The following is a 19,027-nucleotide window of genomic DNA, read 5'->3' on the forward strand; positions in this document are numbered from 1 at the left end:
GTGAGAACCATCATTCCAGAGACCTGGAGGTTTATACTTCACAATGCACACACACACACACACACACACACACACACACACACACAATCACACATAATGTAGATTCATTTTCCTATCTTTCATCCAAGAAACTTTTTTTTTTCTTTTTTTCACTTTGCTCTAGACACATTCACAGGGTCCTGGTCTAATCTCTGCTTGCTATGAAAGTGGAATTCTTTCCTAACCAGATTTTTGAAAAGTAAGGAGGCTACTCCTTATTTTATTCAGTCCAACGGCTGTTTGGCTAATGTATTCTCCTGTCAGTATTTTTCATGAGTTCAGCAACATCTGCAGGATGTGGAAAGCACAGAAACAAACCAGATGTTACAAAAGGTAGCTCCACTAAGCCTTCTTAACCATAATTATTGCAATAGCTCATCCTAGTTTTATTGTGCCTCCTCTATATTTATATGCTGTTAACTTTTCCTGCTGAAATACAAACTGATGGATCTAAGGTCTTTCTAAACAGATTTGCGATCTTTTTTTTTTTTTTTTTTTTAATTGACATATACCCTCCATTAAATCCAAATTTCCTTTATCAAATTTTAGAGGGGAAAATAGATTAAGGAAACACAGATATTTATCTCAGCCTTCAACATTTACTCATTTAGTTAATTAGCACTTAATTACACTGTCAAAGGGAAAAAAAATTCACCACAGGCAGACCAAACACGACCCCAAAAGTCTCGCACTTCTTAGGAGAGATAGCCCTGTTCTCTGTGCCAGCTCATTTCTCCCTGAAACATTTGTAATGATTACTTGACAAGAAGTGCAGATACAAAATTACGCAACCGAGAGCTATCACTCATTAGTCCCCCTTGGAGGCCCTAAGCTAGAGCAACAGTGCCCCCAAAAGCAAGCAGCCAGAAATACTCTGAAAGAGGACACCTAACTCCACCAACTTCTGTTTTCTGCCTCCCAGGCCAGAAGAGCTATTTTAAGAGCTGCTGGCCAGCCTCTCGGCTGCCCTACAACCTACTGAAAACTCAGACCAAGGGAAGGGAACCTTCACTCTGAGCAGAGAATTGTTCCAGTTATTTTAACTCAAACTTCAGAAATTCTAGGAAGGGGCTACAGGGGCCTGAAGAGGAAACTAGAGAGAACCAGCAGGCTTACCAGGTTTTGCCAAATTCTGGAGGGAAACGAAGTATAACTAGATTAATACATAAATCTTATTAACTCAAATCCAGCTGAATATCTTCGTTTGTTATCAGAGAGTCTCCATCTTTGAACAAATGGCTATGTTTTTTGGTCTCACAGGTTCCCTGCCAAGTTGAAGGCCTCATTAAAGCAGTTGGAAAAGAATAGTGTTCTAATTAGTTTAATTATGATATGATGAATTATCAACCTAATTTTAAAAAACAATATGCAATTAGCCTTTTTAAGTTCAAGGCCCTATTTTCTGAAACAGGAAATGAAGCATAACATGCTTGTTTTTATCATTAGGGTAAAATCTGAGATACCCCAATGCAGGGGTGTAATGAGCATGTAGGAAAACAAAGAGTCCCTACTCCCCCAATTACTCCCTTTGTGCGTTGACTAGACTGCCTTTTGGCTCAAAGAATGGAAACTGCATTAAGTCCAAGCCTGACCCAAATTTTCCCTTTCAAGTTCTAAGCCCTGTTTTCTGTTTTCTTCTCTGGGATAGGGTCACCCTATAAAAGCTGAAATATCAAATTTCTGAAAGCCAAGGAACTGATGATGTCATATCAGCATAGGGAGTTGCAGGGAGTGTTGGAAGGGGGAAGGCTACGCTGCTCTTTGGAATATTGAAAGTGAAAAGACTTGTTAAATGTAGAATAGGAAATCCAGATCTTAGAATCCTAAAATCTAAGAAATATCTACCATATTATGCTGCAGACATGACGGAGGGGAGAAAGGATTCTGATCCTCAAGTCTATTTCATTAAGACACAATGTAGCAATTCTTAGGAAAATGAGGAAGTCTATTGGAGATGGCATGGTACAATTAAAGCAGTAACCCTGAACCTATTTCCTAAGAGGCCTTAGAATCCATGTCTGTGAATCTGTTTTCTCTTGTATAAAATGAGAGCATTAGATCACCTGTAATGTCTCTTCCAGCTCCAAATCTTATGATCTACGAGCATCAGGTTTTAATCTTGGCTCTGTGACAAATGGGTTACATGATCTTGGGCATGTCATTTACCTTTTCTCAGCCTCAAATCTTTCATTTGCAAAAGGAGAGTTCTGAACTCTAAAATTCTATTCTTCTAATAATGTCCTTGGGGAAATAAGCCATACCCACAGGAAAAGCCGATTAGAATTCCAGGCTGGAAATGAAAGGTGACAGATGAGTGGTACAGAAAATTGGGGCTAATCCAGTTTAGAAGAGGAAGAGATCCATTTTGACTGGAGTCATCAGAGATGGTTCCACAAAGGAGATGGGATTTAAACAGATCTTGAAGGATGAATAAGATTTGAGTGGGTGGAGGATGAGGGGAGAGGGCATTCCAGGCAGAAAGAATGTCAAAAGAATGAAGGGGATAAAGTACAAAGGGATTTCTAGAGAAAGTGAGCAGACCAGTTTGTCTGGGGTTGGAGTTGGTGGGGGGGGATGGTCTATAAGGGAGCTGTCGGTCTAAGGCTAGTGTCCAAATAGCAGGGTTTTTTTTTTTTTAATCTGACAATCAATATAAATTAGTCTTATAATCTAGGACTTCTTAAATTTTTTCCACTACTGACTCCTTTTCACCCAAGAAATTTTTTCATGACCATGGGCATATAGGTATATATAAAAAATAAGAATACAAATCAAACACTGATCATAAATCATAAATTTATGACTTCCACTTTTAGTTACAAGATCCCACATGGGGTCATGACCCACAGTTTAAGAAGCTGGGCTGTAAGGTAGTTGCTTTTTTTTTTTTTTTTTCTAATGAATAGATGTGATCACAAGAGTCTTTTGCTTCAATGGTTCCTCAAACTTCTCAAAATTAAATTCAAAGTCTTTGAGGCAGCACTAAAAACTCTCCCCAATCAACCATCCCTCTACCTTTCCCTTCTTATATACATAGGGTCATATATCTAAAGCTAGAAGGGGCTTCTAAAGCCATTTAACTCAGCTCTCTCATTTTATAAATGAGGAAACAGATTTGAAACCCCATACTTCTTTTCTCTATTGATTCTCTGCTCCTGTCAATCTGGAGTACTTACTTATCCTCTTTATATACCCTGTGTTCCAGCCTTTATGCTTTTGCTTATCTGTTTCCTATACCTGGAAAATTTTCCACTTTCCCCACTCTATTCCTTTGTTAAATTCCTGTCTCTCCTTTAAAACTTAAAACTCAAATGCCACTTTCTTTATGAAATCTCCATGATCCAACCAGTAGTGATAACCTTTTCCCTCTCCAACTTCACATAATATTATTTGTGTTTCTCTAATGAATATTGTATTCTGTACAGTTCTTATTTCTGTATGTTTTATATCTTTCTACTAGATAATAAATTCCATGAAAAGAAAGACTTTATTCAATATAATCTTTGTCTCTCTCACGGATCTATCACTATGCTCCAGAAACATTAGTTTGAATTGAGTAGAATCAAATTAAGTCTGATAATTGTTTTATTTATTTGTAAGATTGACTTGGGCTGTTTATTATATTCAGTTGAAAATTTTGTTTCTATTGTGTCCGACTCTTTGTGACCCTTTGGGAGTTTTCTTGGCAAAGATACTGGGAAAATGTGCTGTTTACTTCTCCAGCTCATTTTTACAGATAAAGAAACTGAGGCAAACAGTTTTTAGTGACTTGCTAAGGGTCAAAAAGCTAGAAAGTATCTGAGGACAGATTTGTATTTGGTCTTCTTGATTCCATGTTCAGAGCTCTATCTACTGTGCCACCTAGCTTCTTCATCTGATAATACTTAAACAATTTTGAAGTCTAAAAGGAATCTACTGTTTTGTGTATACAATGTCAAGAAATTGAGAAAAAAGTGAAATATGAAATCAAATCACTTTCTAAAAAGCATATTAGCATATCAATTTAATATAATAAACCTAAATCATTTGTATTCTCTCAGCCTTGGTATCCTCATCTCTAAGATGGAGATAATAATGTCTCCAGCACTTTCTTCACAGGATTATGAGGTTTAGCTGATATAAAGCACTTGAAGTACTTTGCAAAATTGAAGATATCATAAAAATATCCTTTGTTGTTACAGATCTACTCTACACCTACTATATGTAAATGAATGATAAAAAATAGCTAACTAAAGCAGATTTATTTATTTATTTGTGTGACTTGACTTGTTGCTGAACTGAATTGATTAAATCCATTTTTTAAGGAGTGTGAATTCAGCCAGAATTGTTAAGGCAGAATTCAAAAGCAGAAATATATTTAAAACATGGCAGACCCAAGCCTACCCACAGTAGAATGAAAAATGGCGATTTAGGGGGCAGAAAGTTCATTAAAGCCAAAACCCCTTATTTGATGATAGCTCTGAGGTAGGCCCAGGCAAAGGAATGAAGCTTTATCCAATTGTCATTTCATCAAAAATGATTTATTTATTCTTGCTGGTCATCTGGAAACAGATGGAAAAAGAGAATTGAGGATAATACTACAGCCGCCCACCTTGGTTGGAAACAATTTACTTTTGAGCTCAAAAGTTGTGAATCTAAGACATGTAGCCCTGAGCTTCAGCCAGGGTTCATGCTACTGCCAAGAGCTATTCTTAAGATTGACTTTTTGAGAAATCTGCCTTTCACAGCTGCAGAATCAAAACCAAAGAATTCTGGTAGTTTGTTTCACTGACATTGTTTCACAACCAAAACTGCTGGTTTTGGTCTTCTTGGAATTGACCTGCCAAAATTACATGAGATATTAGAATCTTTTAGTGCCCTTCATCATTATGAACAAATTCCATTGAGTGGTTTTGGCCAATTCAATTCAATAATCATTTATCATCTATTACATTGAGAGCTTGCTGGGGAAACAAGATAACTAAAAAAAAATCCTGCCCTTACTGTGTTTATATTTTATTGGAGTGATATTATATGTGTGCAAGTAAGCCAATACAAAATCCAGACAAAGTAATTTCAGAAGAAATGATAAGCAATCCATCTTTAATAATGTTATTCCTTTCCATAAATGCTTAAGAAAATTCATATTCAATAATCGAAATGGGGATAGATCCCCCCAAAATAAGGTTACCTTTTGTTTCAGACACAGTAGCCTTTCAGTTATCTAAATAGAAACAAGACTGAAACCTACATATAATTTCCAACTGGAAGGATAGCCATCAGTCCAGATCTGTGACTTCACCTTAAGAACACTAGAAACAATTATTTCCTTATCTTTAAGGAAAATTGACCATATGAGTCACCAATAGCCCTCAGTCTCTCTCAAACATAGTGTGATGCTGACAGATAAGGACTGAGTGTTTGCCACAGAGTTATCATATGAGAGTTTCCAGAACTACTCTAGCTTTCAAGTCCTTCACTATCTGGTCCTAACTTAACCTTCTATCCTTGTCTCCCCAAATTCCCTCACCTTTCTCCATTATTACTTCCCCCAACTCTAATCAAAATGGTCTATTACTACAGCTATAATGGATGCTCAAGAAATATTTGTTCATTGTTGACAGATTGATTCTGCCACAGTGCATATAGCATTTCCTCAATCTTCCTTCCTATAGAGGCTTTTACTGGAACTATCCTCTGGGGAAGATTCTGACAAGCAAGAAAATGACCAAGAGTTGGGCAGCAAGAAAGCAGAAGAAGGAACCAATAGCTAGCACTGGAGACCCAGAGCTGGCTAATAAATAGAAAAACCAATTCCCATTCGATACTTAGACAGGTCCCTAACCTGCTACTAATTTAAGAGACAGGCAAAGCAATATAGAATACCTTTCAATACTAGAAAAACAAAAGGAACCACCCAGTCCTTAGCTTATTAAGTAATATGGCCCTTTCTTTCCACCACTGAGGACCATCTTCAGATGTAGTAGTTTATATAACATGTCCCAAGATGTACTCATTTTACTACAAGGGTAGAGTTGGGACTGGGCAAACACAGGGTAACACATGAAATTGTTTTATAAGCCGACTTTTACAAATTGATTTCCAAACTGGGTAGCAATTACCATTAGGCAAAATAATTTGCCAGCCCCAAAGAGGGAAAGGCAAGGCAGTAGGTCCAAAGATAACTCAAGCCATCATTAGAGAAATCCAGTTATTTAGTCAATTTTACTTATTTACAGGACGGAAGATTAATGAGTTCAGATACTAACTCAGACAGTAATTAGGTTTCAAAAACATACTATAACACAATCAATCATGGCTTGTGAGCATAATGGCATTAGGGTAGAGCCCTCTTTCAGCTCCAGTTATTAGCATGTGATTGGTGAAGACTGGACTTGAGCTGAGTACCTACCCCAGGGCCCTATAATAAAATGAAAGGAGACTCTTAAATGAGGGGAAACTATGTCTTTGACCCTTTGTCCTTTGCCTGGGGACTCTGTGATATTGTGTTCAGGATTTAGGGTTCTATAACAGGACTTTAGGGAATGATGGCATTTCAAAATACCATTGGTGTTTCACTTTAAACAAGACTTTACTTGTGACACCAGCAGTATATATGTCTTTTAATCCAGTCCTCAGGGCTATTATCAGTTTCTTTCAGGATTTTTCAACTTACTTCCTCAAGTCTTTACAAATAAGAATAACCCAAGGGGATTATAAATATCCTGGGACCTTACTCTAAAGAAAAAGCCGCCAAAGTAAAGGCTAAAAGGAAAAAGAGGTTTCCAGTGGGGAATCAGTTTCTATCTAGCTTTTTGCTGAGTAAGAATAGCTAAAAGTGGTTTCATGCAAACCTTTAACAATTCAGGTGTTATCTTCATAGATTTAAAGAGTCAACTTTGGGGAAAATTGACTACACTAGGAAGAGGATGGAAAGAGAACTCTGGATTTCATGACTATAAGAAAAATGGGATAAAGTTTTCAGGAACAAAATCTTCATAGAAAGTATGAGTTGGTCTTCAAAGCCAAATAAACTTGAATTTAAAAAATGAAAGCATAGTATATAAAGGATGTAAAATGAATAAAGATATGGAAATGTAAAAGAGATGGGGTTCAAAATCAATTTGACCCTGTGCCCAATGTTCCCCAGAAAAAAGAGAGTCTGAAATCCAGAGGTAGATTTTATAATTTACATGGAATCTGGTGTAGGCTTAGAGTTCTGTCACTGGGGATTTTTGATCAGGTTTTTCCCACAGCAAAACTTCTTGCTCAGTTTTGGAAGTTTTCTATGCTAAGAATAGATTGAACAGCTTTAGGAAAAGCCATTCTAAATCTACCTCACTAACATTTATGGAAAATGCACATATATGGCATTTATCTTACCTAAAACAACTATAGTGAAATTCTAATATAATCTGAAAAATCTGAGAGAGACAGAGATAGAGAAGAATGATAACAGAGTCAGACACATACACACAGATAATCTATCACTCTACAATCTTGTGAAATATTACACTTTTCTCAAAACACCCATTACACCCCAATATTGGGCTTGCTGGAACCCACTACTGAGTTTTTACTTTCTACTTCAATTTCACCACCATACTCATTTAGGCAAGAGGAATATCAGTGTTTCATTCCATTTCTAGTAGTCAAAATCATTGTAGTAATAGTAGCATTGGTAGTAGTAGTAGTTGTTGTTGTTATTATTGTTATTTTATTGTTGTCATGATAGCAGCTAGAATTTATATAGTACTTTAAGCTTGGAAAATACTTTCCAAATATTATTTCATTTTATCTTCATAATAACCCTGGGAAATAGGTATTATAATTATTCTCATTTTACAATAACATCTTATGATCCTTTTAAGAAATACAATGGAGAAATATAGAGAGCTATCCAGTAATAGATTAAAAGTGAGATCCTACATACCAGCCACAGGGGAAATAATTAAACTTCACCTTTTCCAGGTCTTTCTTCCTAGTTGACAGAGCATCTTACTTCTCTCTGTTCTCTTCCCTTATTTTAGCTCAGTTCTAGCTTTCATAACTGCTGGCTTTATAATACCTTACAGACTTTGCTTCTGCAACCCTCAAGTCTGGTGTGGGGAACCCAGAGTCTACTAAAGCCATCCACAATAAAATCCTTTTTCCCTAGTGCAAGGTCCTTAGCCAGGATTTCTTGGAGACTTCCTCACTTTAGATTTGGTCAAGGACTGAAGGAATAATTATTAATCAAATAAATCAATAAAAAAATCAATCAATAATTAACTAGTAAACATTAATTAAGTGCATATTATGTACCAGACCCTGTGCTAAGCAAAATTCAATCCTCATCACTTGCAGTACATAGATGGAATCAAGTTATATAGTTTCTATACCCAAAAGGCAATCAAACCATGCATATCCTTGGATCCAGCAGTGTCTCTACTGGGCCTGTATCCCAAAGAGATAATAAAAAAGGGAAAAGTATGGCATCAAGAAGGCCTTAGAAATACAACTTAGCATAAGGTTACAGATAATTCTAGGGTGATATGAAATAGGATTCATGGTTTGTGCAAAAATATTTGTAACAGCTCTTTTTGTAGTGGCAAGGAATTCAAAACTGTGAGTTTACCCATCAGTTGGGGAATGACTGAATAAATTATGGTATGGGAATGTTTGGAATATTATTGTTCTGTAAGAAACAATGAGCAGATTGATTTCCGAAATACCTGAGAGACTTACATGAATTCATGCTAAGTGAAATGAGTAGAACCAAAAGAACATTCTACACAGCAACAACAAGATTATGTGATGACCAATTCTGATGGATGTGACTCTTTTCAACAATGAGGTGATTTAGGCCAATTTCATCAGAACTTGTGATGGAGAGAGCCATCTGCATCCAGAAAGAGTACTGTTGGGATTGAATGTGGATTACAAGATAGAATTGTTCACCTTTTTGTTGTAGTTTGTTTGCTTTTTATTTTTTCTCATTTTTTCCCTTTTTGATCTGATTTTTCTTGTGCAACGTGATAAATATAGAAACATGTTTAAGAAATACTGGATTACTTGCTTCTAGGGGAAGGGACAGGGGAAGGGAGGGAGAAAAAAATTGGAACATAAGGTTTTAAAAGGGTGAATGTTGAAAACTAATTTTGCATATATTTTGAAAATAAAAAGCTATTATTAAAAAGTTATATATTTACACCAAAATCATTAAAAGTTTTTCTATCTTAGGAACTCTTTATTTATATCAGAATATCATTTGGTCTCAACAAGTATAAAATTGTCAAATTGCACTAAGGAAAAAACTGGAGTGAAGGTTATAAGCTTGAATCAAGAGGTTAAATTGAATCAATTAATGGAGGCAATGCTTATAAAAACCTTGATCTCTTCCAGAAAATTCATATCCAAGAGAAAGCTGTGGCTGGGTGTTATCAAGATCGTTGGTATTATTGTGAAATCAAAACTCAATGAGATGATACAGCAATTAACACATTGGTCTTGATATGTACTTTTGAAACAGTAAATTGAACTGAAACCATTTTAGAAAGTAGCTAAAAAAATCAAATAATCAATCAGATATTAGGTTTTTCCTCCTAAGGTACCTATGGAATGATTAAAACTTCTTTATCAAACAAGAGGACAACTTACAACCTTTATTCAATTTTACAGCCTTTATTCAATTGAAAAAGCATATCTTTTATGCACATTCTCTGGTAACATCCCATCCTAGTACCAATATTCTCTGAATTCTATTCAATAGATTAGAAAAAAAAAGATTGTAATTACAATATTGATTATGTTCAAGGTTTCTAAGCAATGTTCTTTACTCTTGATTATACAGGCAAGAAAGATTTGATCTTTACGACTATTATTTCTTGAATTTCGTGCTTTGGGCCTCCCTTACCTTTCTATAACCTAGAGGAACCCCTTCTCTCACCCATAAACTGAATTCCTGATTGGTCTGCCCAAAGCAAATTATTTACGGTACAATTGTCTTTTTCTTCTACTGATTTAGACTTATGTTGCATACTCTTGACTGGGACTATAAAACTTAGGCCTTCATATTATATGAGAAAGCCCTCGGACATTTTTCATCAACATATTTTTGTTCAACAGATGAGATAGTTAACAGAAGATCCTGAGAGAAACAGTCATAGGGGAAGCACATTTTAACAGGTCACAAGTATGGCACCAAGAAGGCCTTAGAGATATAACTTAGCATAAGGTTACAGATAATTCTAGGGTGATATGAAATAGGATTCATGGTTTGTCAAAAGACAGAAGGACCCTAATAATTTTTAGCCATTTCACAATCTTAACCAGGGCTAGGACTTTAAAGAAAACTGGGTCATACCTCACACCAATGAAGATGGGGATGGGGTAGAATATAGGGTTTATTTTCTGCTTTCTAAAAAAATCAAACCTACCACCTGGGAACTGACACAACACTACCCTTAGAAAGGTTAAGTATTTAGCAAATGATCGCCATTCCTGTATCTTTGGACACAACTTTGCATGCCTCAGATGGATCTCCAAATGGCAGGTGCTCACTCATCCAAAGGCCTGAAGTCTGTTGTCAGCATTTCATACTCTGAGGCTCTCACATTCTGTCCCCGGCCCTTTGCCAGCTTGGACCAGTGTGACCATCACTGAGGGGTGGCCAAGCCACAGTTTTCATTTGCTAGTAATAAGTTTGCCAAATCACCAAATTACCAGAATACCTTTACCTAATCAGAAACCTAAGGCAGAGCCCAAAGGATCTGAGCTCCTGTTCAACATTTCATGCTTTAATATATTAAGAAAAGTTTATTATGACAAGTCAATGACAGTGCTTTTAGGAGGTCAATAAATCATAGGCAGATCATATCGCAGAGATGACAGCTATGTAAAGCACCACAGGAAACCTGAGAGCATTCAACCAAATGGCAACTCCAGCCACTGGGCACTTTTCATCAGAGTGCTGGTATTTTTTAAACTTGTATTACTATTGAATAGGAGAATCATTTTAATTAGGATTCTTAATTTTTTCTTCCTGAAATATGGACAACTTTAATAGGAGATACATTTTTTTTAACATTGTTCCTTTTTTATTTTTGGCAGTTTGTAACAATTTATTTAATTGAATACAATTATGTGTGTGTGTGTGTGTGTATATGTGTGTCTATATATGTATGTGTATACACGTATATATATACACACATATATAGCATATATATATATAGCATATATATTCATATAGCATATGTATACATATAGCATATACATATATACATATATATATACATATATACATATATATATATATATATGAAGCAAGCAAAGTGCTAGAGAGTCCAAAAAAGGAGATGGTTGTTAACAACGTTCCTTATTATGCCATTGTCATTTTCCAATATTTCCTACTCTCAAGGAAGAACAGGTAAAGGAACCCAAACCAGATGAAAAATAGAATAAAAAGATTTGAGAGAGCTTTCTGTTTGATCTTGGCCTCTTTTCAAGCATATAAAAAGAGAATAGAGTTTGGTGGGGTTTTTTTTAAATGAAGTTTTAGGTGGCAGTTGGGTGGGGCAAAGGAGAAACCACCCAGTTATTACTTTCAGAAGGGAAGGAAAAAAAGCCTTTCATACCAGAGATTTCTAAGCATCTGTCAGATGTGGGGATGATGGATGTAAGCAGTGGAAAGTTTCAAAAGGTAACAGGCACTTAGGGGAATTCCCAAAATGTTTGTCCCTGACTGGTGACAAGTAAAAATGTGCTGCTTCAGATTTTGTCTGTTCATTGAGGAAAAAGCTAGGTCTAGGACAAGGAAGGAGGGGGGAAGAGAAAGGGTGGAAATAGGCATCTAATTCGGTTTCACTTTTTGTGGCTTTAAACATCCTCTACCTGGAATTTTTCCAACTTCATGCCCACAATGCTGACTAGCGACTTTTCCAGATGGCAAGGGATGATCATCACATATGTTTTCTCCACTTGCAGGCACACAATTTATCCAGGCCCATTCAGGGAGTATGTCAAGTCACCCCGTGGCCCCTGAGCACCTGATTTTTGAATCTGAAACCAAGAGGAGCTCAAATGACCACGATTCAGAGAAGCTATCCCAGACAGTAGCTGATATTACAGTCTTTGTTAATAGCTTACTCAGCAGTGCTATAACACCCATCTTTGCTAAAGCACAGTATCTGTTCTCACTCTCAGGCCACTCCCAAAACATACCCAGTCATCCAGGAGCCCTTGTGAACTTACTTTCAAGTCACAGCCTTCCATGTTTTCCAAGCTCTAACTCAAAACTTAAACTGAAGCTCTTCAGCACTGAGCCTCACTGGGTAACCTATATGAAAGCCTGCCCAGAAGGGAGGAAGGAAGGAAGAGAGGGAAGGAAGGAAAGAAGGAAGAAAAGGGAAGGAAGGAAGGAAGGAAGGAAGGAAGGAAGGAAGGAAGGAAGGAAGGAAGGAAGGAAGGAAGGAAGGAAGGAAGGAAGGAAGGAAGGAAGGAAGGAAGGAAGGAAGGAAGGAAGGAAGGAAGGAAGGAAGGAAGAAAGGAAGGAAGGAAGGAAGGAAGGAAGGAAGGAAGGATAGGAAGGAAGGAAGGAGGGAGGGAGGGAGGAAGGGATGGAGGGAGGGAGGGAGGGAAGGAAGGCAGAATGGGGAAGGAAAGATGGAGAGAAAAAAAGAAGGGAAGAAAAGAAGGAGGGAGAGAGGGGAAGAAGAGGAGGAAGAAAAGAAAAGAAGGAATTTGTATTTATATTCCCAACATTGAAATCAGTACCTGATACATGCTTAATAAATGTGTGTTAATCAAGTGATTGTTAGCTAAATTTAAAAGGAGAAAAGAAGGGGAAAAGGAAGAGAAAGTATGATTTCCTGACTCTCTCACTTCTCTACCTCCCAGAGAATTGTCTTATTAAGTTGTTAGATGAAAAGACATATACAATGAAGTAAAGGAAATGATGGCCTCAAAATACTGCTAGCAAAAAAGCTGCCCCCTTATAAACAGTTTACTATTTGAAGGCTAAAGAAATCAAGATGAAAGGGGAAAAGGAATTTATTAATTTATTAATTCTCCTACTATATGTTAGATACCATGCTATGTTTTACAAATAGTATCTCATTTTATCCTCATGCCAATCCTACAAGGTAGGTACTATTATCGTCCTATTTAATAACAGAATAAACTGAGGCAGTCAGAGGTTAAATGAGTTGCCCATAGTCACACAACTAATAAGTGTCTAAGACTGGATTTGAACTCATCTTCTTGATTCCAGTGTTTTAAAACTTTAAAGAGCTTTTAAAACCTCATTGCCTAAAATTAAATAGAAGTGTACGATATAACAAATGACATTGATCCAGATGATTTAAAAGGAAAATTCCAGCCATTAACTTGAAGTAATGTAAACTAATGTAAAGAGGATTAGATTATAAATCAGATGTTATTACATACCTATCAAATTGGCTAAAATTATATAAGTGGAAAATGATAAGTGTTGGAGGGAAAGTGGAAAAATTGGGACACTGATACATTATTGGTGGAACTGTGAATTGATATAACTATTTTTGTAAAGTAATATGGAATTATGCCCAAAGAATTATAAAATTATGTAAACCCTTTGACCTAGAAATACCACTATTAGGTTTGTTTCCAAGGTGATCATGGAAAAAGGAGAACATTAAAGTTAAAAAATATAGCTTTCTTTGTAGTAGCAGAGAGCCATACATTGAGAAGATCCCCATTAATTAGGAAATGGCTGAATAAATTGTGGTATATCATTGTGATGGAATGCTAAATGCTGAAATCAACAACAAAGGACCTATGAAGAAAGATGCTATTTACTTCCAAAGAAAGAACTGATAAATAGAGGTATACATGATGGTTTTACATATATTTATAAATCTGTGTTAAATATTAGCCTTCTCTAGTGCAGAGTAGGGAGAAAAGGGGAGAAACAGTTCAGAACTTAAATTGTAAAAAAAATAAATAAAATTTAATTTTTAAATTTAACCCAAGACAGCTTTTTAATACAGGTGCTATTTGTGTGCAGGGACTATGTTTACATTTTTTTGTATCCCTTGTACTTAGCACAGTGCTTGGCATATGCTATAATTGTTTTTCAATCATGTCTGACTCTTTGTGACCCCATTTGGGGTTTTCTTGGAGAAGTTACTAGAATGGTTTATGATCTCCTTCTGCAGCCCATTTTACAGAGGAGGAAACTGAGATCAATAGGGTTAGTTGATTTGCTATTAAGTATCTGAGGTCAGATCTGAAGTCATGAAGATGAGTCTTCCTGACTCCATCCCTGGCTCTCTAGCCACTAAACATGTAACTACACATAGTAGGCACTTAAATGCTTATTGACAGTTAACTATATAGAGCGATTTACCCTGTCTTGGTTTCATTTATGAAATAAAGTGTAGTTATCTTTATATGATCTCCCACAATAGACTATAGGCAGAGCAAGAACTGTTTTTCTTAATTAATCAACTATTATTGGTTATGAAGCAAAATGAGAAAATGAAGTATGGTATGTTGCATATACTGTCAAATTGTTTTTGTATTGATTAATTTTGAGAAACTATTTTTCCCTTTTTTGAAACATAATTATTATAAGACAAGGTAGACCAGGAAGTTTGGGGTGAGGTATGATAGAAGAATATATTTTGAAATCAAATTTATCTTAGAAAATAAAAGATAATTTTTAAAGAGGAATGACTGAATGAAGCTCTGATCCTGATTAGGGTGCATAATTTTCAGTTGAAGGGGCTCCTCTCACCTGACTCTATGGTGTCGATAATTAGCTCTTCTACTCACACACTCTCTCACTCTCTCTCTCTCTCTCTCTCTCTCTCTCTCTCTCTCTCTCTCTCTCTCTCTCTCTCTCTCTCTCCCTCTCTCTCTCTCTCTGCTACAATGCCATCTCACTCTAGGATATTCATAAAATTCATTTTATACATGCAGAGGTAGGAGGAAAGATTGTTATGGTATTCACTTTTTATAACATTATTGAAAAGTGAAGTCTACATAAATGGAAGAAATATTCTATATCTTTAAAATGAATTTTCATGAATACCCCAGGGGTTTTAAAATTCTGGGCTTGTCCAAAATATGTTGGAGAAGTGAACAAAGAAACTTTCCTTACCTGAGAGTTCCCTAAACTAATGAAATCATTCATTATTCCAATTCCTATCCTTTAGAATCAATAAGCAAGTAAACAGTACATAAAAGCTAGTAACCATAAATTAGTAAAATCTTCACAAAGTAGCTAAAAACCCACTATTTTTCTACCTCTTCTTTTAGGAATTAGTATAGGAGCTGTTAACAGGGTATGAATTTGCTACAAACAGACAAAGGACTATCTATTTTTTCTCAACTCATACTTCCAGTAAGGCCAGTTTTTAGATAGAGGCAGAAACTCTTGGGAAACTCGGAGCTAAGATTCATAACACACATCATGGATTTGGAATATGAGTGACTCAGGACATAAGGACATAAGCATAAGCTGTTCTGTTCTTCATAGAGATATCCAATCTTCTCTGACTAAAGTGAGCTCATTGCTTCCAGAGCAGGGTGAGTGTGTCCAACAACTAGCACCCACAAGGAAAAGCTGGTTGCCATGCATTATGTCCCCCTCTCTGATGTGGATGCACCTCTTTTTATCTTCAGATCAAAAGTTCCTACTCATCAGTACAATAGTGGGGAGGGACTGATGCTTTCTATTTACATGTTGTATCCCCAAGTTGGAGACACATTGGGAACAATTTATTGGTTTGTCTTTGTATTCCAAGTGCTTTGTACATAGCAGATGCTTAATAAATATTCAATTAAATTCTGTAACAGAACTGAACCCATCTTCTGATTATTTAGTCAATCGGAAGATGTTAGATAAAGAAAAAACACATATATGTATTATTATTGTTCAGTCATATCCAATTCTTCATGACTCTATGGATTGTATTGCCCATGAGGTTTTTTTTTTAAGCAAAAGTACTGAAGTAGTTTGTTATTTCCTTCTCCAGTGGAAGTTAAATGAGTTGCCAGTGTCACACAGCTATTAAATGTTGAACTCAGGTCTTTCTGACTTCAAGCCCAATTGCTCTATCCACTGAGCCAAGAAGTTGCCTCCTGTCTTTTAAGTCTATAATCAGTTATAAAGTCAACAGAGAGCTTACACATGTATCTTTAGTATGGGTTGAGGGTTAACTTATGATTTAATTTCTCAAGAGAGATCTCAAAGTGGAAATCTCTTCAATTTATGCAGATTAGGACCTCTTCTCTAATTTAGAGTCCAAGAAACTGCCTGGGCATCAATGGACTAAGTCACTTAGCTAGTGAATTAGAGATAGGATTTAAACCTATCTTCATGAATGGTCTAGCTCTTTCTCTACCTTGCAATTCTCCTTTGAGTGACATATTTTTACTAAATAAATCATAGTAACTGCTTTATGTATGTATGTGTATATATGTATGTGTAATATAGATTTCATACATATACACACGTAAATATTTTTATATATACATCTATATACAACGTATTATATATATTTAAAAACAATTTTGATAGATTGTATCTCTATAAATGTGGTAGTTTACAAAGGCATATGGAATAATCCTTAGCATGTCAACTCAGCATTCATAACAGATATAATGTATATTTGTATTTCAGAGGATTCTAGTTCTAAAGCTAGAAGCTATTACAGAGGTTATTTCACCACTGCTACCACCAACATTTGACAAATTGAAAAACTGAGGCCAAAGAGATTAAGTGATATGTATATAGTCATACATGTAGTAAGCACAAGAAGCAGATCTGAACCCCTGTCCGTCAACTCCAGAGCCAGTGGTCTTCCCTCTGAAAGTATAAGACTCAGAAAAGGGCATAATTTTACAATATTATCAGGCTTTCTCTGAAACCCTGTGTCCTCATGAGGCAATGGCAGACAACATTATTACATCTAATTCATACAGCAAACCAAAATTAAAAAGAAAACACAGTAGAATAAAGTTTTGATACAAAAAATGTTTTGTGTGATGTTGTAGTCATTCATATTTGAGACAGAGAGGAAAGTGGGGAAAAATTGTACCTCTATATAAGTGGCACAGTGGATAGTGACTCAGATCTGGAGTAAGGACATCTGAATTCAAATCCAGCCTCAGATGCTTCCTACCTATGTGATTTTAGGCAAGTCACTTAACCCTGTTTGTTTCAGTTTCCTCATCTGCAAAATGAACTGGAAAAAGAAATAGTAAATCATTTCAGTTTCTTTGCCAAAAAAACCCCAAATGGATTCAGAGTCAGATACCATTGAAAAATATCTTCAACAACAACAAAAACATAGAAGAATCTTATAATACCAGACAATTTGAAGGGGGAGGGGGAAAAATAGGGGTAAGGTTAGATAAAACATTCACTCCCTACAACATTGTTGAAAAGTCAAACCTAAATAAATGGAAGAAATATTTTCCATGTATAAAATGAATTTTCATGAATACTTCAGGGATTTTTTAAAAATCTTGGGCTTACTCAAGATATGTTGAAGAAGGAAAAACTCGTGAGGAACAAAACGTTGCCAAATTTTATTTGGAGCAATAAGTTGTGCTGTATGGTGAAACAGTGATTTCTGACAATATGAATAGGAACCTGAATTAACCTAGCTGTTTTCTCCAAGTATCTCTGAGAACAGGGTTCAGGAGGCAGAGAAAGGGACAGAGAGGGGGGAGAGAGAGGGGGGGGAGGGAGAGGGAGAGGGAGAGGGAGAGGGAGAGGGAGAGGGAGAAGGAGACAGAGATATAGAGACAGAGAAAAAGACAGAGATAGAAATAGAGAGACAGAGACAGAATGGGGAGGGAAGGAGTGAGAGAGAGCCAGAAGAAGAGAGAAAAGGCAGAGACAGAGGGAAAGAAGGAAAACATGGGTGGTCTTGATTTCTGTGTTGTTATTTGGTATGAGGCAGAAGCAGAAGCAAATCATTTTAAATTTGAAGTTTAGGAGCTTGAAAAATTATAGTGAGAATGACAGTAGGATAAAGCAATAGAATGGGAGGAGGGGAAATGAAAGACAAATGATTATTAGCCTCCAGAAAATGTATAGCAATAAATACAGGAGTTTAGGAGAGAGAGAGAGAGAAGAGAGAGAGAGAGAGAGAGAGAGAGAGAGAGAGAGAGAGAGAGAGAGAGAGAGAGAGAGTGTGTGTATGTGTGTGTGTGTGTGTGTGTGTGTGTGATGGTGAGGGCCCCTGGTGCAATCTGTCAATGGAAGAAAGAGCAGAGAGGTAAGGAAGGGACTTGGGCAAAGTATAAAATATTAGTTGAAAAAATGGCTTTTGCAGATAATGGAATGAAATTAGTGTAAAAAGTGGCAAGACAAGCAAATATGGAGGATAAAAAGGAAGATAAATTATAGAAGAAGTAAAGATAAATAAGATATTTTTAAATACATAAGGAATGAGAGGTCAGTGAAAGAGATATCTGGGACTTGAATAGATGGCAAGGGAAATTTACAGGCAGCAGAGACCAAAAAAAATAATAATGAGTTAAATGAATTCTCCACCTGAGTATTCACAGAGGATGGGGGACAGATGCCAGAAACAGACATAAATTTCCAGGATGAGGAAAGAGAAATGCTTAAAGAAATCAACATCAATAGTGGAACTAGTCATGAAGAAATTGGAATGTCTAAGGATTAACAAAACTCCAGGAACAAAGATGGTAAACATGTCTGAATTTAAAGGGGAATGGTAAATGACTATGGAAGAATCTTTTAGGAAGTATGAGGGTTAGAATCCCAGAGGAGAGGGATCTGTTTTTCAAAGGTGACATACTATCCATTTGAAATGAGGTATATGTTATATATTATGCCAAAGATGGGAGGATGAGGGTATGGTGTAATGCAATGATTGAATTCATTTTGGTTCCTTAGTGTTTTATCTATTACTACATACTGCAGTGATTTCTAGATTATTTTGCATCAATAAAGTTATGCATGTTGACCTGATATCTGACACAAGAGTTTGACCCACTGTTGCACTAT

The 19,027-nt window shown here is 36.2% G+C and overlaps 1 long non-coding RNA gene across 1 annotated transcript in view; it reads right to left on the minus strand.

Moving 5' to 3' along the window:
* Positions 1-1,273, minus strand: part of LOC141553256 (uncharacterized) — a 108,184-nt gene extending 106,911 nt beyond the window's left edge. Inside the window, exon 1 of the long non-coding RNA XR_012485353.1 lies at positions 1,156-1,273. This is a non-coding gene — a long non-coding RNA (uncharacterized LOC141553256). The remainder of the gene's footprint in view (positions 1-1,155) is intronic.
* Positions 1,274-19,027: the final 17,754 nt, after the last annotated feature.

This window comes from Sminthopsis crassicaudata, chromosome 2 (assembly GCF_048593235.1).
Source record: "Sminthopsis crassicaudata isolate SCR6 chromosome 2, ASM4859323v1, whole genome shotgun sequence".
Taxonomy (NCBI): Eukaryota; Metazoa; Chordata; class Mammalia; order Dasyuromorphia; family Dasyuridae; genus Sminthopsis; species Sminthopsis crassicaudata.